Here is a 24,004-nt window from a genome sequence, read left to right as displayed (position 1 = left end):
TGCTGAAACTCAGTGGTGAATTCTCATAGATACACAGGGCTTGGTGTTTCTTTGTTTTTATTATCTTCATTTTATCATTCTTTTTTGTTTTTCTATTGTTTTTTTATTATTTATATGTCCATATGTCTTGTTAGTTTGTTTACTCCTGGTTGCACGCGCGCTATTTGGCTCCTCCCCCTTCCTTGCCCTTTGTGGCTCATTTGCGTTTCTTCCTCCTCCTTTGCTTACCATCCGAGTCTCTCAGCAGGCCTTTCATTGGCGGAGGTCCCGCAACGTCGGGGGCAGAGCTAAGTGCTTGCCTATATACAGGAAGTGTCTACTCGAGTATTTTACTCTTTGATAAAGCGCTGGAAGAGCGCGAAACGCGTAAGAGGGATACCTCACCTTCTCCTGTATATGTTGCTGTGTTTTCTACATGAATAAACCTCACCTTTAATAGCTCACGCTTTGCCTGGTCCCCGCTTTTTGACCTGCTTTGCTTTCCTGATTCCTTACCTACGTGGACATCATAGATAGAAGTCTCTGTACAATCTTCCTACCTACCAATTAGATTGTAAGCTCTTCGGAGCAGGGACTCATTTATTTGTATTATTTGTTATTTATATGATTGTAACGTGTATTACTGCTGTGAAGGGCTATGTACACTAATGGCACTAAATAAATAAAGACATAATACATACAGCAGGTCCCCCCTAATACGCCGGGTTCCGTTCTGAGGACCCGCCGTAAAGCGACAATTGGTGGAAAGCGGAACCGGCGAGTTTCGTTAAGTGCGCATGTGCAGACCGGCTATGCGCCGTTCTGCGCATACGCGACATCGGGAAACCCCTCCATTCTGCGCATGCGTGACCCCGGATCGGCCCATTCTGCGCACACGCGACCCCGGACTGGCCCGTTCTGTGCATGCGCGGACTTGGCGGCCCCCTTCTCGGCACCGCCGTATCGGCAGAGCACCGAGAAGCAGAGCACCGAGAAGCGGGGCCTTCCTGTACATACAGGTGAAAAGTGTAGCACTCAAAATAGTGGTCAAGTGATCAATATTTATTCACCCAATGTTTCAGTCCCGCATAGTAACCCTTTCTCAAGGTTATCCATTCAGAAAGGCCGACTGTGGGGGACCGAAATGTGGGCTGAAAAAATATTGATCACTGCCACTATTTTGGAATGCTACACTTTTCACTTATAGACATACATGACACATACATGCATGCATACATACATACATACATACATACATACATACATACATACATGCCAAGTCCTATATGTACCCAATGTTCTAAGTTACATTGTGATATAACTGTGCTTCTGTACGATGTGCTAATATTATGGTCAATGGACTTAGTTTCACCTGCACTCCCAGCTCTGCGAATATTTACAGAACAATATTGTCTTATGGTTTACAGAGTGACAGCGGATTGAGCTTTGCCAGCCACCTGTTTTTAAACTTGTATAATTTATTGGATCAATGTAACAGTTTGTATCAGTGTTATCAATTGTGTGCTATATTAAAAGTAAATATCACTTGCTGTAAATGTGGTGAACGCCGGCAGAGGTTGGGTGATCCTGGAAAGGGAACTTCCTGCTTTTCCGAGCACCACAATAAACTATTTTACTAAAACAAACAGTTCTGCTTTATTAAGTTTAACCTGTGATTTGCTGCTATGTACCTGTGAAAACAGTTAATATAGTTGTCTGACGCCTGTTGGTTTAACCCATATAGTGCTGGAGAGCGCTGTTATATTAGGTTGGGCGCTGCATAGCAAAGTACTCGGCCTCACAGCATACACTGTAATTACTGGTGGCTTCATAATGTCCATTTAATAAACACACACTTTAGAATTCACCATTTTGTAAATGATATATATATCTATACAGTATGTAGATAGACACTTCCTTACATAGCACTGGGAGTGTGAGCTGCGCTATACATAGAATTCACTTGGAGGGAGAAGGAGCAGCTCAGTGAGTAAAGACCCTGACTCTGAGAACTATGACACTGAGTTTGAATCAGGGGAGCCTGGTTTAATTCCCAGTCCCTGTGACCGCTTTCCCGGGGCCCAGGACTAAAGGTTCCACCGGTGCCCCCCACCCACGTGTCGGCTGCCTTGCAAGAACCCCCCCCTCTCTCTCACACACCTCACTCTCACCACCCCCAAAAAGCCCCCCTTCCCAAACACACACACACACAATATGCCCACCTTCCCAAATACACACACACACACACAATATGCCCCCTTCCCAAATACACACACACACAATATGCCCACCTTCCCAAACACACACAATATGCCCACCTTCCCAAATACACACACACACAATATGCCCCCTTCCCAAACACACACACAATATGCCCCCTTACCAAATACACACACACACACACACACACACACACACACACACACACACACACTATGCCCACCTTCCCAAATACACACACACACACACACACGCACACACACAATATGCCCTACTTACCATATACACACACAATAGGGCCCCCCTTCCCAAACACACACACACAATATGCCCACCTTCCCAAATACACACACACAATATGCCCCCCTTCCCAAATACACACACACACAATATGCCTACCTTCCCAAATACACACACACACACACACAATATGCCCCACTTATCAAATACACACACAAAAGGGCCCCTCTCCCCAAATACACACACACACAATAGGACCCCCTCTCCCTAAATACACACACAGACACACAATATGCCCCCCTCCCCAAATACACACAGGCACACACAAAATATGCCCCCCTCCCCAAATACACACACACACACACACACACACACACACACACACACACACACTAAGCCCCCTCTCCAAATACACACAATATGCCCCCCTCCCCAAATACACACACACACACACACACACACACACACACACACACACACTAAGCCCCCTCTCCAAATACACACAATATGCCCCCCATCCCAAATACACGCACACACACACAATAGGGCCCCCTCTGCCCAAATACAGACACACACGATAGGGCCCCATCTATATTAATGTCCTTGAATCTCTAGCATCTGTGGTTACCATGGGAACTGTTAGACTGCACTCGGCTCAGTAGAACTCCATTTTAACCTCCAGGGCACAACATATTTCTAACGCTTATAATTCCTGAACCAAGCATCATATTTAAAAAATGAAAACAATAATTACATGCAACGTGGGCTGCGGCTGTAATGCACGTCATGCAGAAGCTGCGCAGTCACCGTGACAACGTGGGCAGCGGCTGTAATGCACGCCATGCAGAAGCTGCGCAGTCACCGTGACAACGTGGGCTGCGGCTGTAATGCACATCATGCAGAAGCTGCGCAGTCACCGTGACAACGTGGGCAGCGGCTGTAATGCACGTCATGCAGAAGCTGCGCAGTCACCGTGACAACGTGGGCTGCGGCTGTAATGCACGTCATGCAGAAGCTGCGCAGTCACCGTGACAACGTGGGCTGCGGCTGTAATGCACGTCATGCAGAAGCTGCGCAGTCACCGTGACAACGTGGGCTGCGGCTGTAATGCACGTCATGCAGAAGCTGCGCAGTCACCGTGACAACGTGGGCTGCGGCTGTAATGCACGTCATGCAGAAGCTGCGCAGTCACCGTGACAACGTGGGCTGCGGCTGTAATGCACGTCATGCAGAAGCTGCGCAGTCACCGTGACAACGTGGGCTGCGGCTGTAATGCACGTCATGCAGAAGCTGCGCAGTCACCGTGACAACGTGGGCTGCGGCTGTAATGCACGTCATGCAGAAGCTGCGCAGTCACCGTGACAACATGGGCGGCGGCTGTAATGCACGTCATGCAGAAGCTGCGCAGTCACCGTGACAACGTGGAACAGCCCTGCAATGAAAGTGCCCCAGTCACACAGTAATGTTGGAATATCCATTTGTGTTCATGGATTCCATATCCTGCACAAACGATATAAATGAACCAGAGGTGACGTCCGACGTACTCTCTGCTTCTCTTACCACAAAGAGGTTAACGTAACGGGCAGGCCCTTGTCTTCAGACATCTTACACATATATAAATACATGTGTATTGAGCTATACATTAGAGGCCATGTTTACTAAGTTGTGCTATTCCATAATGAACTGTTCAGTGCTTGAAGACACTGTATGTCACGTTCATCTAGAGCAGGGGTAGGCAGCCTGCGGCTCTATCCACACCTCCATGCAGCTCTCCTCCGTCCGCAGGTCACCGCTCCCCAGCGGCTGCCTCTCTCCCTCACTGTGCTGCCGTTGCCTGGGGGGGGGGGGGGCGGCAAGCGGTGGTCAGGTCTCTTGTTGCCACTGGGCATTTCCTCAGCTGCCAGCCTGCCTCCTACACTGTCCCACGCCAGGCCTTTCTGTGACGACGCGCACCGGCATGAGAGGGGGGGGAGGGGACAGTGCAGGAGGTAATGTTAATGCTTATACAGTACAGTATATACCTGTTAGTGTGTGTACGGTATATGTATGCGTGTATGGGGGTGTAATATTTATGCATGTGCTGTATGTTAATGCTTATACAGTACTGTATATACCTGTTAGTGTGTATAGTACAGTACATATATGTGTGTGCGGGTGTGTAATATTCATGCATGTGTTGCGGCTCTCTGAATATTTTGGATACATTTTTTTTAAAATAAAATGGCTCTTCTTCCTTGAAAGGTTGAAGACCCCTGATCTAGTGGGAGGCTACCGTAACCCCCCCAGTGCAATGTTCTGTGCAATGCATTACTTGGGAAACCTGTATATCTCCTATTACACATGACCACTGTGTCCCCTTCATGCTTCCAACATGCCCCGAAAGTGAAGAACCCGCACATTGCTGCTCATGAAACCTCCTTCCCCTGCAGATCTTTGTTGTAACCCCGAGTGTGAGCTCTTCAGTTCAGTTAGAAGCACTAAGTGACACATTCAGTTGTAGCAGAGATAGTACTGCTCAGTTTTAAGCTGCAACAAATTAAAGGCATTCAAATCTAACCAGCGCCTAACCATTTCAGTACTGACGGGACAAGCTCCTCACCCCTACCAAACGCAACACTTATTGCCAGAAATTTAGCTCCAAAAGACTTCTCACGGTCCCAAGGTTCAACAAAGTATCCGGCCGCTCCGCCTTCTCTTACCGTGCACCCCAAAACTGGAACAGTCTACCGGAGACTCTCACAGCCGCCACCAGTCTAAGTAATTTCAAAACTAAAGCTGTCTCACATTTTAATCTGGTCTGTAACTGCTACATACGCCTATAATATATATTATCTCTAACTGTGCATACAATGTCTTTATATATAATGTATAACCCATGATCATTTAATTTAACCATGTATCTGTCACCATAAGGCTGCGTCTATAGAGCCTCAGCCGTGCTCCTCCGCGCTGACGCTGAGGCTCGCTTGCCCGGTCAGGAGCGATTTCATGGACTGGCAGGCGAGCCAGCGTGCGCGATCAGGGGGCGCGGGGAGGGGGCGGGGAAATGACGTCGCTGGGCCAATAGCCCGCGACACGCCGACAAACAACGTCACGGCGCCGTGACGTTGACTCTACTTTGCTGTGATTGGAGGTTTTCAGCCGACAGCGCGCTTGGAAACAGTTCTGCTGTCGGCTGAAAATCCCAGCACGCCTGCGGACGCTGGAGGGAGCCCCCTCTCAAAACATCCTCATTGAGGATGCGGGGGCTCATCGCGGAGCGTCCGCACGGCTCAGCGCGGCTTCCCCCTCTATGGACCCAGCCTAACTCTGTGCCCAGGATATACGTGAAAACGGGAAGTAACGCTCAATGTATTACTTTATGGTAAAACACTTTATAAATATATCCATGCGATACACTTGAGGCTTTGAACAATTTGTTGGGATCTGTGTTGACACTGTCAGAGGTAATGTGTTACTGGCCGTATCAGCGATTTAAGTGGGGACGTCACAGCACATTGCTGGATTGGTAGACACACATTGACTTATTTATTTTATCATTAACTTTCCAGTTTCCTATTCATCCTTACATTGCTTAGTTGAATGATCACCTGTTCTGATGCAGCTGGCATGGGAGGGACTAACCAGCTCTAACTAACCAGCTGCTTCCCTTAACTCAGTCCCAACAGCATGCCCGTATTTATGTATATCTTTTTGTATATATCGCCTTGTACTAAGCACTTTACAAAGAGACAGTACAGTGCAGGGAATTATAACAATAATACAATAAGTGCAACAAAGTCAGACAGCAGGAAAGGAAATTCCAAATGTTACATTTATAATAAATGACATTTACAATTATAATACATTTAAATTTAATATTTAGAAAATATACTGGCATCATCTTAATTAACCTCCACTAATACCTCCCCCGGAGATGTGCCAGGTTGTATATACAGTGCTCCGTGATCATTAACCCTTTCATTGTATTGCAGATTCCTCTGGCAGTAAAGAGTTTCACTTCAAACTGTGTGCTCCAAGCAACTCAGAGACAAGGTTATAATAAACATAATGTCTCCCTTTCGATGAGTCCAGTTCATACGCAATACGGGCCCCTGTTCATTTGATGTTGATATATAATCATATGTTACAAGGTTTAATATAACTAGAAGTGGACTATTCTACAATTGCTGCTATTCCACTATTTTATAAGAAAGGTTGTCTGAAAAATGTTCAATGTGAAGCGTAATAATGAGGATGTTTAATGGAAACCTTTCAATTATTCATAAAAATTAATTATAATGTATTTAATTAGTAAAATACTAACAAGTACATTTTGTACAAGCAGTTTATGGCGTGTTTAACATTATTTATTTGATTACTAAATGAATGTACAACATACAAAACCGATGAAACATAATTAATGTAAATATTTAAAAGATAAAATTGTGAGATTAACTAAATTGCTACTTCATCAACTGTGCTTTATCTCAGACTATTAATATGTATCTCAGCACAGCCCGAGACAACAGCATCCCCCCAGCTTCCTCCTTCCTCAGCACTCTTCCCCCCCCCCAGCTTCCTCCTTCCTCAGCACTCTTCACCCCCCCCCCAGCTTCCTCCTTCCTCAGCACTCTTCTCCCCCCCCCAGCTTCCTCCTACTTCAGCACTCCTCCCCCAGCTTCCTCCTTCCTCAGCACTCCCCCCCAGCTTCCTCCTTCCTCAGCACTCTTCTCCCCCCCAGCTTCCTCCTACTTCAGCACTCTTCCCCCCCCCCAGCTTCCTCCTTCCTCAGCACTATTCCCCCCCCCCAGCTTCCTCCTTCCTCAGCACTCTCCCCCCCCCAGCTTCCTCCTACCTCAGCACTCTTCTCCCCCCCAGCTTCCTCCTTCCTCAGCACTCTTCTCCCCCCCAGCTTCCTCCTTCCTCAGTACTCTTATCCCCCCCCAGCTTCCTCCTTCCTCAGCACTCTTTCCCCCCCCAGCTTCCTTCTTCCTCAGCACTCTTCTTCCCCCCCCCCCAGCTTTCTCCTTCCTCAGCACTCTCCCCCCCCAGCTTCCTCCTTCCTCAGCACTCTTCTTCCCCCCCAGCTTCCTCCTACCTCAGCACTCTTCCCCCCCCCCCAGCTTCCTCCTACCTCAGCACTCTTCTCCCCCCCCCCCCAGCTTCCTCCTACCTCGGCACTCTTCTTCCCCCCCCCAGCTTCCTCCTTCCTCAGCACTCTTCTTCCCCCCCCCCCCCCAGATTCCTCCTTCCTCAGAACTCTTTCCCTCCCCAGCTTCCTCCTACTTCAGGACTCTTCTCCCCCCCCCCCCCCAGCTTACTCCTACCTCAGCACTCTTCTCCCCCCCCCCCAGCTTCCTCCTACCTCAGTACTCTTCTCCCCCCTCCAGCTTCCTCCTACCTCAGCACTCTTCTCCCCCCCCCAGCTTCCTCCTACCTCAGCACTCTTCTTCCCCCCTCCCAGCTTCCTCCTTCCTCAGCACTCTCCCTCCCCCCAGCTTCCTCCTACCTCAGCACTCTTCTCCCCCCCCAGCTTCCTCCTTCCTCAGCACTCTTTCCCTCCCCCCCCCCCCCAGCTTCCTCCTTCCTCAGCACTCTTCTCCTCCCCCCCCCCTCCCCACCTCCCCGGATAAGCAGCACTGTATTTATCCCAGCAGGAAAAGTAATTGATAATCTTATTTTCCAAATCATGGTTTACTGTATTTATCGCTACACACACACACACAATAATCATAACAATGTTAATAGTAAATCCCCAGCTCTGCTCTGTGCATGGTGCGGCGAATATATTATTATCATTATCACCATCATAGTATGTGTGTGTATTTATTATTATCATCATCATCATCGTTTATTTGTAAAGTGCCAACATATTCCGCAGCGCGGATTTAATTTGGGGGAACAGAGTTATGTATATTACATAAACAGAATGACATACAAAGATATATAGTGAATAGGGGGAATGACTGCACTCTCTCTCGTATAGTACTAACGTAGAGGTTCTGTGCACGGTAAATTCATCACGAATAGTACAGTCTGTAACCCCCTCAGACATCATAATACCATCAGCACGACACACAGAAGCAGGGAATATATGATCTTTAAAATCATGAATATCATATTTTCACTAGTTATGTGTCAGTGCTGGTATTATCACCTCTGAGGAGGTTACAGTATATACTGTGTGTGTATAAACATATATATATATTTAAAATAAAAAATTAATAGACGATACCAAATGCTAATGAAATGCTATTATTCTTGAGAGCTTTCGAGATACACTGATCTCTTCTTCCGGTGATGTATATATACACATATACTACACACATTTCCAGCAAGCTCATACCCCTGTGTGTGTGTATGTGTGTGTGTCAAAAGGAGTGCTATTGAGCGTGGCAAACGTATACAACAAAAGACAGGGGAGCCCAATGCTACATTCAATTGACAAAACATATATGGTAATAAGTACAAAGTTAAATACTTCTATAATAATATTTTCCTGGTTATTTAGTTAAACAATTTGGCCAAAGCGTCCAAAGCCTGCATGCCAACGTCCAGGTATAACCAAATATGCAGGTCCTAACACTGCACTGTGAACCTTTCCTTTTACCTCTGTATGAGGGGGGACAACCACAGTGGGTCCTGTCCATACAGCAGCATGAGAGAACCTCCAAAGTTAAAAAGGTGGGGAGGGGTGAGCTCTGGGAGGAGGGGCCACTTACCTCCAAACAACTGTTGCCAGTTAGAAATTTAATTAACACACACATTCCCAGTTAGCTCAAACTCCAACACCCACCTCATCATATATATATATATATATATATATATATATATATATATATATATATATATATATATATCTATCTATATATATATATATATATATATATATATATATATATATATATATATATATATATATATATATATATAGATATTTATGTCAAAAGGAGTGCTACTGAGTGTGGCAAATGTATACAACAAAAGACGGGAGCCCAATGCTACATCCAATTGACAAAAAATATTGATTACTCATTGGATCAGCATCCTTCCCATGTATACTTATTTGGTATATCCCTGTATACCTTTCCTTCTAAAAAGATGTCCAACCTTTTTTTGAACAAATCTATTGTATCTGCCATCACAGCCTCCGTGGGTAATGAATTCCACATTTTAACTGTCCTTGCTCTAAAGAACCCTTTCCTTTGTTGCTGGTGAAATCTTCTTTCCTCCAACCGTATGGGATGTCCTCGAGCCCTTAGTACTCCCATGGGATGAATAGTTCTTTTGAAAGCTCCCTGTACTGTCCCTGAATATATTTGTATATAGTTATCATCAGTGGTCGACAAATCACCAAAAAATCTACTCGCCCAACAAAAAAAATCTACTCGCCACCTAGTGCCAAACGTGTGATGCCTGGGCCAATAGTAGCTCGCCACGATGTTAAATCCACTCGCCCGGGGCGTGCAAATGTATAGGTTTGTCGAACACTGGTTATCATATCTCCTCTTAGACGCCTCTTTTCTAATGTAAATAAATCTAATTTAGCTAGCATCTCCTCATAAGTTAGATTGTCCACCCCCTTTATTAATTTGGTGGCTCTTCTCTGCACTCTCTCTAGTTCCAGAATGTATTTTCTAAGGAGTGGTGCCCAAAATTGTACTCCATATTCAAGGTGTGGTCTTACTAATGCTTTGCAATGGGGCATAATTATGTTTACTTCCCTTCCATCCATTGCCCGTTTAATGCAAGAAAAGATCTTGTTTACCTTTGCAGCTACTGCATGACTTTGGGCACTATTGCTAAGCCTGCTGTCTACAAGCACTCCTAAAACCTTCTCCATCAAAGATTCCCCCAATTTATCCAGATTTAATTTGTAAATCTCCTGTTTATTCTTGCTTCCCAAATGCATAACTTTACATTTATCTGTATTAAACCTCATCTGCCATTTACCTGCCCAAGTTTCCTGTCTCTCCAAGAACTTCTGGAGAGAAATTACATCTTGCTCTGATTCTACTACCTTACACAATTTAGTGTCATCAGCAAAGATGGAGACTTTGCTCTGGATGCCAACCTCAAGGTCATTAATAAACTAGTTAAAAAACAGGGGTCCCAGTACCGATCCCCGAGGTTCTCCACTCACAACCTTAGCCCAACCTGAAAAAGTTCCATTTATGACAACCTTCAATCCAGGTGCAAATATTTTTACTGAGTCCAATTTGCTTTATTTTGTACACCAACCTTGTGTGGAACCATATCAAAAGCCCTTGCAAAATCTAAGTAGACCACATCAACAGCTTTACCCTGGTCTAAATTCCTACTTACCTCCTCAAAGAAACAAATAAGGTTAGTTTGACATGATCTATCCTTCATAAATCCATGCTGACTATTACTAATAATTTTCTTTTTCATTAGGTATTCCTGAATATTATCCCGTATTAAACCTTCAAGTAGTTCCCCCACTATTGAAGTCAGGCTTACAGGTCTGTAATTCCCCGTTTGTGATCTAGCTCCCTTTTTAAATATAGGCCCCATATCTGCTTTACGCCAATCTTGTGGTACTGAGCCTGTGAAAATGGAGTCTTTGAATATTAAATGTAATGGTTTGGCTATTACTGAACTTAACTCCTTCATGCCCCGCATCTCTCTGCCGCTCTCACCCTTTGAACCCCAGACCCTGGCTAAATTCCCACACGCGCATGCTGCTTTCCTGCACTCATTCCTCTAAACGCCTCTGGAGGAAATCTCACACTCTCGCAGACTTCTTTCACTACAAATATATGCTGTCCTGTTTTACCTCTGCCCTCTCTCAGGCTAAGCAACCCTACTTTTCTTCACTAACCAACATGCACAAGTCTAACCCACGCCAACTCTTCTCTGTCTTTGACTCCCTACTCAGACCACCCTCTGCTGCCAGTTCTTCATCCTCCATCTCACCTCAGGACTTTGCCGACTATTTCAAGGTAAAGGTGGAATCCATATATCAGGACATCCCTCTGTATCCTCCACCTATCCTACACCTCTTCTTAACTCTCCTCCTGCATTCCTTCACTCTTTATCTGCTGTCACAGAGGAGGATGTGTCGTTGCTGATCTCCTCTTCTCCCTCTACCACCTCTTGACCCCATTCCCTTCCATCTCCTAAAACCTTTTGCTCCTACTATAATCCCAACGCTCACACACATTTTTAACTCCTCCCTCTACTCTGGTACCTTTCCATCCTCCTTCAAGCATGCAACAGTTATACCATTACTCAAAAACAGCAAGCTTGACCCTACTTGTCTTTCTAACTACCGACCTGTCTTCCTCCTGCATTTTGCCTCTAAACTCCTTGAACGTCTTGTCTTGTATTCTCTCACTTGCTCCATTTTGTCACCACCTATTCTATCCTAGACACTCTACAATCTGGCTTCTGCACTGCTCACTCCACTAACAGCCCTCACTAAAATAGCTAATGACCTCCATGCTGCCAAAGACAGAGGTCATTACACTGCTCATATTACTCGACCTATCTGCAGCATTTGATACTGTGGACCACCCTCTTTTCCTTCTCTTGGCATTCGTAACAAAGCTCTATTCTGGATCTCCTCCTACCTCTCCCATCGTACTTTGTGTCTTTTTTGCCAACACCTCCTCCTCTATCAATCTCTCTGTGGGGGTACCCCAGGGCTCTGTCTTGGGACCCCTTCTCTTTTCTCTTTACACACTCTCTATAGGTGACCTAATCACATCTCTTGGGTTCAAATATCACCTCTAAGCTGATGACACACAAATTTACTTTTCTACCCCTGAGCTTACACCTGCTGTACAAAAAAAAGTTTCTGAATGTCTCTCGGCTATATCATCCTGGATGGCCCTCCGCCGACTTAAACTTAACATGTCAAAACCTAAGCTCTTCATACATCCTCCCAAACCTGGCCTTATTTCCTTCTTCCACATTACTATTGGAAGTACTATCATTCACCCAGTAGCCCAAGCACGCTGCCTAGGGGTCACACTTGACTTCTCTCTCACATTCTCTTCTCACATTCAAAAGGTAGCAAAAAACTATTTTTTTTTCCCTCCACCATATTACCAAGATACGCCCTTTCCTCTGTTGCTCGACTGAAAAAACTCTGACACAGACCCTCATTCTCTCCCTTCTCGACTACTGTAACTTCCTGCTGTCTGGCCTTCCTGCCTCTCACCTGTCTCCCCTACAATTTATCCTAAACGCTGCTGCCAAAATCACTCCACTCTTCCCTAAATCTATCTCAGCGTCTCCCCTGCTGAAATCCCTCTCCTGGCTTCCTATCAAATCCTGTATCTCACACTCAATTCTCCTCCTCACTTTTAAAGCTTTACACTCTTCTGCTCCTCCTTACATCTCAGCCCTAATTTCTCACTATGCACCATCCCGACTCTTGCGTTCTGCTCAAGAATGTCTTCTCTCTACCTTTTTCGTATCTAAAGCCCTCTCCTGCCTTAAACCCTTCTCACTGACTGCCCCACACCGCTGGAATGCCCTTCCTCTCAGTACCCGACTAGCACCCTCTCTATCCACATTTAAGACCCCCCTCAAAACACACCTGCTTAAGGAAGCATATGAGTAGCTCCATGGCTAATAATTAACACCTCATACATTAACCTTGGCCCCTTGCAGACGCACTTACCAGAACGCCCTCCTATTGTCTCTGTACATGCTTCCTGCCAACAAATTAGATTGTAAGCTCTTCGGAGCAGGGACTCCTTTTCCTAAATGTTACTTTTATGTCTCAAGCACTTCTTCTCTTTTTGTTATTTGTATTATTTGTTATTTATATGATTGTCACGTACGTATATTACTGCTGTGAAGCGCTATGGACATTAATGGCGCTATATAAATAAAGACATACATACATACTTTCTGTTTTATACATACATACTTACACACATACATAAAACATAAATAAACCCTTATTGATATAAAGATCAAATTAACAAATGACTCAAAATTGCCTGAGATCTGGAAGTTCAGGCTGCTTTCCAGGGTGACCCACATCCAGTCAGAGAGACCTAAAAAGAAAAGAAAACAGAAAGCGCACGCCCCATAGCATAAAAAAGTACATTTAATACATAGAAGGGGAATAAACAAGAAGGGGGGGGGGACAGGCACAAAAGTAAATAATAAAAACAGCGTTTGTGAATAAAATATCACCACCAGCTTGTGTACTCTGAAAAAGTCACCTGGTGTGACGAAACGCGTCAGGACGTGAACCTACGTCATCACGCAGGAGTCTGTGAGGTCTGATCAGACTCAGAGTGTTTGTCAAGACCACAAGGATTTCCAGCAGGCAGCCTGTAGCAGGACTTAAGCTGCATCACACCCCCTCCGGTTCAAGTGCCCAGCTGATTGGAGCCTTCTGCTCACGCTGTGAGCTTACTATCTGAGGACAGTGAGTCCGGAGCAGACAAGCTGGCGGTGATATTTTATTCACTAACGCTGTTTTTATTACTTACTTTTGTAAGTGTGCCTGTTTCCTCCACTTGTTTATTCCGTGCACCCAAAAACTGGAACAATCTCCCGGAGACTCTCACAGCCGCCAGCAGTCTAACTTCTTTCAAAACTAAAGCTGTCTCACATTTTAATCTGGTCTGTAACTGTTACATACGCCTATAATATATATAATATCTTACTGTGCATGCAATGTCTTGTATATAATGTATACCCTGCTCACTTATGTAACTATGTATTGTAACCATGTATTATTTGTCATCTTAACTCTACGCCCAGGACATACTTGAAAACGAAAGGTAACTTTCAGTGTATTACTTTGTGGTAACACATTTTATAAATAAATTAATAAATATTCCCCTGTGACAGTAACTTTGTGACAGGCTATTAATAATACACACCAGAAATACCTGGGTTGAACTGAACACGGCTGAGATATGATAAAATATAATTTATTCCTTGAAAAAGGTGAACACACGAGATTATACAAATAACAGACAAAATATAGGCACTTACTTGAGATGGAATGATGAAGCAGTCATAATTCTGGACTGCCAGTTCATACAGCAATCTTCAAAATCACCAAGACACGAAAGACAATTGAGTAAGGGCTGATCCTGGTTTAAATACCATTTCAAACCCATCTCTTAACCCTTGGTGCTGAGCTGGCTAGAAAAATCTATTTGAAGTAGACTTTCCTTCCCCTGCAGGTGTGAACTGGGCCACTTGCAAAACACTCAATTCCTTTGTTCCTGACCCTAGGGTAAACAATCAGGGCAGTTAACTTTTGATCACAGGACTATGCTAAATCTTCAGGATGCCCTTCCTGCCCTATTAGCAAAGCAGATGGAGTCTGCATTTTCAGAGCAGATCAAAAATCCCATATAAACTTTAATATCTTCACATATTAATAAGTTCCGTTCTAGTTGGTCCAGTGGGTCAAAATCTGCCAGTTTTTAATGCCTACAGTGACCCTACATATTGGCCAAATTTAAACTCTCTGCGACCTCCAGAACCGGAGATACAGAAATGCACATTAACACATTTCTAAAATACAGGATTCGTCCCTTTAAAAATGAATCTCTGCTTTTCACTCTTTCCCCATTGAAATCAACGGGGTCTGCCGCCATAGTGTTGAATAGCGGGCTCCGCCGTTGCCGTTAATGGGGTTTCCCGCCATAGACTCTCAATGGAGAAAGCGCCGCCATTGAAGTCTATAGGAAAAACCAACAAACTTTACATTCGCCCACACTCCGTCTGGTTGGTCGGAGGGGGCTGGGAAGGGTCATGCATTAAAGCCGGAGCCTTGGCTATATGCCACCCAAATTCCATCCCCCTGGTCATTCCAGAACCGGAGATATGGACTTACATTTTTCATCATTTCACACTTAGTCGTTTTTATGGCTTTTCCCCATTGGAATCAATGGCCGGCGCCGCCATGGACAATGCATGGCGCATGTCGCCATTAGATTCAATGGGACCTCCGCTCCGCCATTGAAGTCAATGGCGTGACCCTCCTTCTCCGCTCGACCCCTTACGGGGGTCTCTCATTCCTGGACCCGGTGTGGATCGTGTGTGGGGGTTCCTAGGAGCTAGGGGCAAAAATAACTTTATTCCCAGGGGCCCTAGAACCTAAGATTCCCACGCCAATTGTCTTTGAACTTGACCGAAGTGATTAAACTCTTTTCAAAGACATTGTATCCGCTTTTGCGGTCTGCGGTTTGGATGGCTGCCAACCGTTTCCTCGAGGCCGGCGTTGAGGAATCTCCATTGAAGTCAATGAGCCCATTGACTTACAATGGGAAACCGCCGTTCCTCCTCTCGGACGCCACCTGCTGGTCATCGCTGGAAAACAGGTCCAAAACCGCTACTTCTGCCATTAGAACGCATGGAGTCTCAATGGCGACCTATGGAAGGCTGCAAAATGGAGCCTGAAAAGGCGGAAAAAGGGAACAAAGGGCTATAATCTCTAAATTAACATTAACCCCTTCCCTCCCGCATCAATCCTAGTGTATGTGTGAGTGCAAACACCAGGATGAGACCTTACAGTTATACAGGGGGATAAACAGTTGGATACTGAAGCAAGGTAAAAACCACATTACTGGACCCCAGTCCAGTTAACCCCTTGCTTCTCAGGTGAGAGTAGGGGGTGGCCAAATGGGGTGTAACCCCTTTAATCCCGGGCCAAATCCCCTCTCTCTTGACATCCCCTTCTATCTATTAAATGTATATTTTTATGCTATGGGGCGTGCGCTATATATATATCCCAAGACATACAATATAACCGAAAAAAGGAGATCCAACGCTCTACGGTTTTGATTATAATGCTAATTTATTTGTGCCACACAACGTTTCGACCTAAATAGGTCTTTCTCGAGTCACTTGAGAAAGACCTATTTAGGTCGAAATGTTGTGTGGCACAAATAAATTAGCATTATAATCAAAACCGTAGAGCGTTGGATCCCTTTTTTTCCTGAGTATTGCCCTGGAATTACTCTGACAGGTACTCCTTGAACCTGCAGCACCGGTGAACTGTATGTATTTATTTTTTCATTGTGGTGTGCAGCATACTCCTTTATATGCAATATAACGGCACAGCACAAGAGAATCACATTAAAGTGGTTTATTGGGTCAAAATGTACACTTTACCTGATGTTTCAGTCCCTTCTTCAGGGCTATATATACTACAATAACAAAGTAAATCTGTTGAGCAAAATAAATGGAATGGAACTAGAAGAAGTCGAAGACTATGTCTACCTTAGCCAGCAAGTATCAAGAGATGGGAACCGTGTGAATTATATCAATAGGAGAATGAAGATGGGATGGAGGCATTTGAAAGAGACAAGACAATCTTACAAGGTAACCTTCCACTGTCTAGAATATCAGACAAAAAAGAGAAAGAAACACAGCGCACAACGCTCATAGTGCATTAAAAATTATATTATAACATTAAATCAATAGGGTAAGTATTGTGCGTACATCAATGTATTATTAAATAGGCATGTTAGGGGTAAGTTACCCATACACCAACTCAGTTGACCGGATCGGATGTCATCAGCAGGATGTGATGCTGTTTCGTGACACCAGGTTCCAAACTGGTCGGATGGGAGGGTCTCCTTGGATAAGCAGTATATACAGTGGTTTAGATATTGTCCAGCGTCCGCAGCTCACAAGGTAGAAAACCGAATCTGTCTCACTGTTACACACGATGCTTTCTCTGTACTCCGTTGTGGCACTTCCGGGTTATGACGTCATCACTCTGATGCAGCGCTGCTCGCGTGATAGTCTCTCTCCGGTGGCACAGAACAACCGCATAAACGGGGTATACCAAGTCTTAGAACGCTCGTCCTTCCAACGCGTTTCGAAACCGTAAAGGTTTCTTCATCAGGGAATAAAGAATGGTCTAGCTGCCTACATTGAAATACCCCACGCTGGTAGCCCATTGGTCCGCTGAACGGACGTCTTAGCCAATGGGATAGCAGCAAGTGGAGGTCAGTGCTTAAATAAAAAATGGGTTCAACAACAACTTTATTAATCAAGTACACAAAAAATACATTTAAATAGAGGCATGATTCTAAAACAAAAGGTATTAGTGCAATCAAAAGGTTATAGGTGCATCAACTTAACATTAGTATTAATCTAAAAAAACATCCATGAATAAGTGCAAATTAGCACAACCAGAATCAGGGTGGCATGAAGTTGGATCAAATATATATATAAAATTGGAAGAAGCACGAAATTAAAACATACCTAGGCAAGGGAACATATTTTTAAGGAACCTTCACATCCTTAGATATAGTAAAACATTTGTTTAAAAACTAGTTTATTTAAAAATTTAAAAAAAATATATATATATATATATGTAAATATTAATAATTTTACCACATAGGATACATTAGTAAATTACATTAGGTTACATAACTGGCTTAAAAGAGTATGTACAAAAACGCTAAATTAAAATATTTTACTATTATTTTCATAAAAAATGTTTAATTTATTAATTAAGGTCAAGAGAATAAAGTGAGTAAAAGGTGACCAATATAGAACTAAATATTTAATCAGTAGAGGGACCAGATATCGACATCTTCATTTAAACCCCCTGGATGCAATGTATTTAATTTATGCATCCAGAAGGTTTCTTGTGCTGACAAATCTTTAACCCTATCCCCCCCCCCCTTCTGTTTTTCTGTATATGTCTAATGCCTTTAAACAATAAAGTGGAGGGGTCCTTATTGTGGTGCATTGCATAATGTTTAGACAAACTATGTTGCATATATCCAATTTTGATGTTTCGCAGATGTTCTTGGATCCTCACTTTTAGTGGATGTTTTGTGCGCCCCACATATTGCAATGCACATGGGCATTCAATTACATAAACAATATGGTCAGAACTGCATAAAATAAAATCTGTAATCTCATGTTCTTCTCCAGTCGAATTACACTTAACTATTTTCTTGACAGAGTGCATGTGTTTACATACCGAGCACTTTCCACACTTAAAATTCCCTACAGGTTTAGTATGCAACCATCGTTTCTCCCCAGTCAGGTTTTCCTTAATTTTTATATCACTGGGTGATAACATATTTTTTAGATTTTTTGCTCTCCTGTATATGAATTTGGGGAATTTAGAAATGTGGGTGCCTAGTATCGGGTCATTAGAGAGAATGGCCCAATGTTTTTTCACAATATCTTCTATCTGTACTGTCATTGAGTTAAAGTTGGTGATAAAAGACACATTACATTTACCCTCTTCTTTTTGTCTATGTTCTTTTCCTTTTACCTTCGGTATTAGCATAGTTCTCCTGTCTAGTTTCCTCACTTTATCAAGATCATTCTTAAGTTTTTCCAGAGGATAACCCCTTTCTAGGAATCTGGAGGTTAATTGTTTGGCCTGTTCTTCAAAGTCCCTATCCATACTACAGTTTTTCCTTAACCTGTAAAACTGCCCACTAGGTATATTCCTGATCCACGTTTTCTTGTGGTTACTCGTGGCTAGTAACAGGTTATTGGAATCCACATCCTTAAAATGAGTTTTTGTTATAAGTTTCCCTTCCTCTGAAGCCATCAGCTTCAAGTCCAGGAAGCTTATTTCCCTTACATTATTCTCAATAGTAAAAGTTAGGTTTTTATTATTATTATTTATATATTGTAGGAAGTGGCTCACAGAACATTGATCCCCATCCCATATACATAGGATGTCGTCTATAAAGCGACGCCATATGATAATATTGTTTCTAAATGGATTTTTATCATTATAAATGAATTCATTTTCCCATCCTCCCATGTACAGGTTTGCGAAACTGGGGGCAAATCTTGTACCCATCGCAGTTCCGCAAACCTGTAGGAAAAATTCATCCAAAAACATAAAATAATTGTGCTTTAATATGTATTTAATGGAATCCAAAATAAATTTCCTGTTCAGGGGATGTAAATCCAGATCGCCTGTTAAAAAGAAATCAACAGCTGCCAAACCCTCCATATGAGGTATATTTGTATAGAGGGCCTGTACATCACAGGTGACCCACCTATACGAATCTCTCCACTCCAATCCTTCTAATAGATTTAACACAGGAGTGGAGTCCCTAAGATGGGAGGGGAGTTTAGCCACATAGGGTTGGAGAAAAAAATCAACGTATTGGGAGAGGTTTGCTGTTAGGCTCTGGATTCCCGAAATAATTGGCCTACCGGGTGGATTGGTTAACGCTTTATGTATTTTGGGACGATGGTAAAATATGGGGATCTTTGGGCAGTCTGAATATAGGAAATTAAACTAATTTTTTGAAATTACACTAGTCAGGAGGGCTTCATCAAAGAGGATTTTGAGTTCAATCAAGAACTCTTTAGTGGGATCTTTCTTCAGTCTTATGTATGAAGAGGTGTCGTTCAAGAGTCTAAGTGCCTCTCCTTCATAGTCCTTTCTATCTTGTAGCACAACACCTCCCCCCTTATCGGCCTGCCTGATAATCAAATCGTTGTTTTCTTTCAAAAATTTCAATGCTAGTCTTTCATTTTTGTAGAGGTTGTGTCTCATATCACCAGCTCTACTACCTGTAGTTAAAGAGTTAAATTCATTATTGACCATATTGAAAAAGGTCTCTATATGTGACCTTTTGAATGCGCAGGATAAAATCTAGACTTTCCTTTAAACTTTGTATGTCTGCACATTACATCATTATTTGCATTCTCACTCTGAATAGGTGCGGGTGGGGGAGAAATTATTTCCCCTTCCTCCTCCCCGCCCTCTAAATCACTTTTAATGAAATGTCTTTTCAGAGTGAGGTTGCGCATAAATTTGTGGAGATCTGTATATAGTTGAAAAGAACTCGGACCACAAGTACTGGAAAAAGTAAGGCCTCTATTTAGAACCTTTTTTTGGTCATTCGTTAAGATGACCGAAGACAAATTAAAAATCCCTCTCGAGGGTGATAATTTCAATCCCTCTCGCAATCTCTTTTCTTTAGATCTGGACCCCCCTCTTGTTCCTCTTCTGGTAAAACTCTTTTCTTTTTCTCCAGTAAGGGTTTTGAGGGGGGCCCCAGATTTTCTTCCTTCCTTCTCGGATCTAAGTGTCGTTGCTTGACCGAATCTAAAAAACAGGAGGGAGAAGATTGGGCAGGTGATCTATACCTGGGACTAGGTTTACTCACTCTCTGATTCATATTTTGGTCATGTCTCTCATATTCTCTCTGTCCATATCTAAAATTAGGGATGTAGTTCCTTCCTTTATAATTCGGATTCCTAAAGAACCCTTCTTGCCTCTGTGGGGGTGGTTGAGTGGTATAATGTTGATAACCTCTTCTATCATCATAACTATGATTCTCCCAGCCCTTTCGTTTTGATGTATAAAAGGTTTAAAATGTCTTGGCTGATCATTAGTTCTATTTATTGATTGGGAGGAGTCCCTCCCCCCTCCTCCCTGAGGATTTCCTTTTGTGCTTCGCCCCCTCTCGGGGTCCTTTGCCAATTCCTCTGTCTATTATTATCATAGTCAGCCTTATCTCTATAAAACTTTTCGTGCTTCTTCTTTAAAATTTCATCCTCCGCACGTTCAAGTTTCATGCGGAGGTCATGTTCCATCTCTGAACAATCAAATTCAATTACCAAAGGTTCAAATAGCTTCACCACATCTGTCACCTCTTTATCAATCATTTTTAAGGTTTTTGTTCTCTCATATATAATCAATTTCATGAGAGCCATTGAACAATCGTCAAGGATTCTGTTCCATTCTTTCATGAAATGTTGATCCTCCTTTCCGAAAGTAGGTGATTTGCGAAACCGCAGGCCCCTAGGGATCCTTTCACAGTCTACATATTTTTGTATTGTCCTTTTTTCAAGATAGATTTTACTTTCGGTAAATGAAACCGATCCATGTATTCCACCTGTGCTTACATATCGATGGGAAACTGGGACTCTGGATGCAAAGACAGTTGAGAAGCTTCAGACAACTGAAAGTATGGAGAAATGTACACTATGCTGGGAATTATCAAAAGAGATAGGAAAATGAATGAATGGATTGGAAAGCAAACAAAAGTCTTTGACATCACCACAAGGGTGAGGAAATTAAAATGGCGGTGGGCTGGACATATAGCAAGAAGAAATGACCAGAATTGGACAAAGATGGTACTCAACTGGATTCCAAGGGAAATTAAAAGACCAAGATGACAAGTAAGATGGGAGGATGAAATTAAATAAAATTGAGCAACGTGGAGAAGAGCAGCTTCTAACCGCAGTACCTTGAAGATCCTTGGGGAGAAGCTTCATCCAGCTGTGGATCAACAAGGGCTGAAGATGATGATATGTACATACAGTATATAAAATTATGAAATGTATGTATTCCACTATAGTCCAAAACCAGAACCAAATCCAAGCAAAACCTGAACCAAAACCAGAACCCTAAACATTTTAGAGCAAAAAACAAAACACCAGTTCAAGTGAGTATCTCTTTCCAATACTCTCAAAGGACTTTGGGATTCTTTCTTTAGTTTGAACTGGATTCTCCTACTGTAAATGCAGTATTAATTACAGTGTAACAACTAGTATTTCTTCATGTACTGCTCTCAGCTAGAATGTTGGACCCACTGTCAAAAACTACAAAGCTCTCTCCTCTCAGTGGGGTCTACAAAGCTTTGATAGCCCCTCTTTCACTGAGAAAGTTTAAATAGGAAACACATTACAAATAGCAGAGAGGATGCTACAATGTTGAGTGCTTTCACTTTATTGCATGTCCCAATAATTTTGCCATGTGCTCTCATTTGCCTTAAAGCTACAGACCAAGCAATATGTGTTTTTTTTTAAATAAATCAGTTATGTACTATAATAAAATACTTATATCATTTAAAAAAAAACAACAACTCTGAATTACAGTTTTTATATATTATCATGTAACAAGCATTTTTGGTTTCTATAGCGTCCATTTACAAAGTCACATCCCCTTCCTCTTCTGAAACAGGCTCTGGCACACCCCTTTTTGAGCTCAGCCCTCTCTCTAGCAGTGCAACAATTGTATTTAGTGACTGCCTGATCACATGATCTTCCCCACAGAACTTTGCATCATTGGTCCTCTTCTGCTGCATTAACAGCCATTTAGTGAACCCCCGAGCCAAATCTTCAACGATCGATCATAGGAGAATGGATCAATTAGCAACTTAGCTAATTACTTATTGTGTGGATTGTATCGATGCACATATAAAAGGAGGGGGAGGGGGAAACGGCAGCTTGAACTGCTGCTTTAAGAGGCCTTCAGTTATCTTCCTAGGTAATTAGGAAATTGGTAGCTTTGTGTTCAAGATGAACAAAAGGACGGAGATCACTTCTTTGGTTTTACCATTATAATAGATGGTTTCATTTTACATAAAGCTTATGTTCCATAATTGCCTTTTTTTGTGCTCTTGTGTCATCATTTAGATGAAACCTGGCCTAAAATGACAATATTTTGGTAAAACAATATGCACCGAAAGCAAAAGAGATATAATTATTGAGACGAGTAACAGCTGCCACATTCATCATATAGTACTTGTTTTGCGAGATAAGCTATAATCCCCGGGCCCAGGTAATGTACTTATGTTGGGTTACAAAAATAAGGGATGCGATGGTGACATAAGCACAGTGTGGCAGAGGTTCGGTAATCTGATTCCTATCACTGCTCCCATAACCTACAAGCACAAAGCTAATGGAAGCTTACTGATACCCGTCCAAGCGCCCTGTGAATATAGATCACATACAGTAGGTGGGGTTTAGCATTTATCTGTTCTTGATAAAGCACATGGGTACTCCTTGCATTCTATGTAACCTTATATATCCTGCCCGTTCTTCAAATCATAAATACTTCCCCATTGTGTCGTTATTATGCCCCACTGAGCTTGCAATCCAATTTTAGGCACAGGGTGAAAGGGTGACAGGGAGATGACAATGGGATTTTGAAATGCCTTAACCCCTTCAATGCAGTGCGGTGTGTTACTGGCCGCTCTGGCAGGGAAAAGGTTTTGCTGACAGAATCACAATTACGATTGAAATTGAAATTGCATTGGCAGGTGCAGCCTGATCTCAACAGCAGAACACTCACAGTAATGTGCTAAGAGCAGATGGCTGATCCCACTGGAAGTAAGTGAGGAGCACACTACAAGGTGCCTTCCTCGTATGATTTTAAAGCCAAGACTATCTGCCCAATGTTCGTTGCATTGTAAAGAGACTTTCTAGAGGGCAGACACTGGCTACAGTGCACAAGGAGAAATAAGGCCTGTTCTATTGTACAGAAAATGCAAAGAGGCAGCTACAGTACAAACACTAACCTCATTCATTCCCATCTGCTTCCCTTTGCGGAATTGCCAGTTAGAACATGAAATAGATCAGGGGATTCACCCCACATTAGTTTATCCCCTTGGTTCATGTAGGAAGATTTCTCTCCAATGTAATGCTGGCTGCAGCTTTTTCCGTCTGCAAAACTGGCACTAAACACGCCACCAGATTTAACAGGAAAAAACATATCCACAAAATGTGTTTTCCTTGATAAATCCTCGCCAATGCAGTGTTTTTGCCCCAGTTTTGCAGTCAGGAGACATTTTTATTGAATTTCTCCGAAGTTGAGGGGCGAAGGGATGGAAGAGGGGTGGGG

The sequence above is a fragment of the Ascaphus truei genome, chromosome 9 (genome assembly GCF_040206685.1).
Source record: "Ascaphus truei isolate aAscTru1 chromosome 9, aAscTru1.hap1, whole genome shotgun sequence".
NCBI classification, from domain to species: Eukaryota; Metazoa; Chordata; class Amphibia; order Anura; family Ascaphidae; genus Ascaphus; species Ascaphus truei.
The sequence above is the reverse complement of the archived record's forward strand: the minus strand, read 5'-3'. Positions refer to the sequence as shown.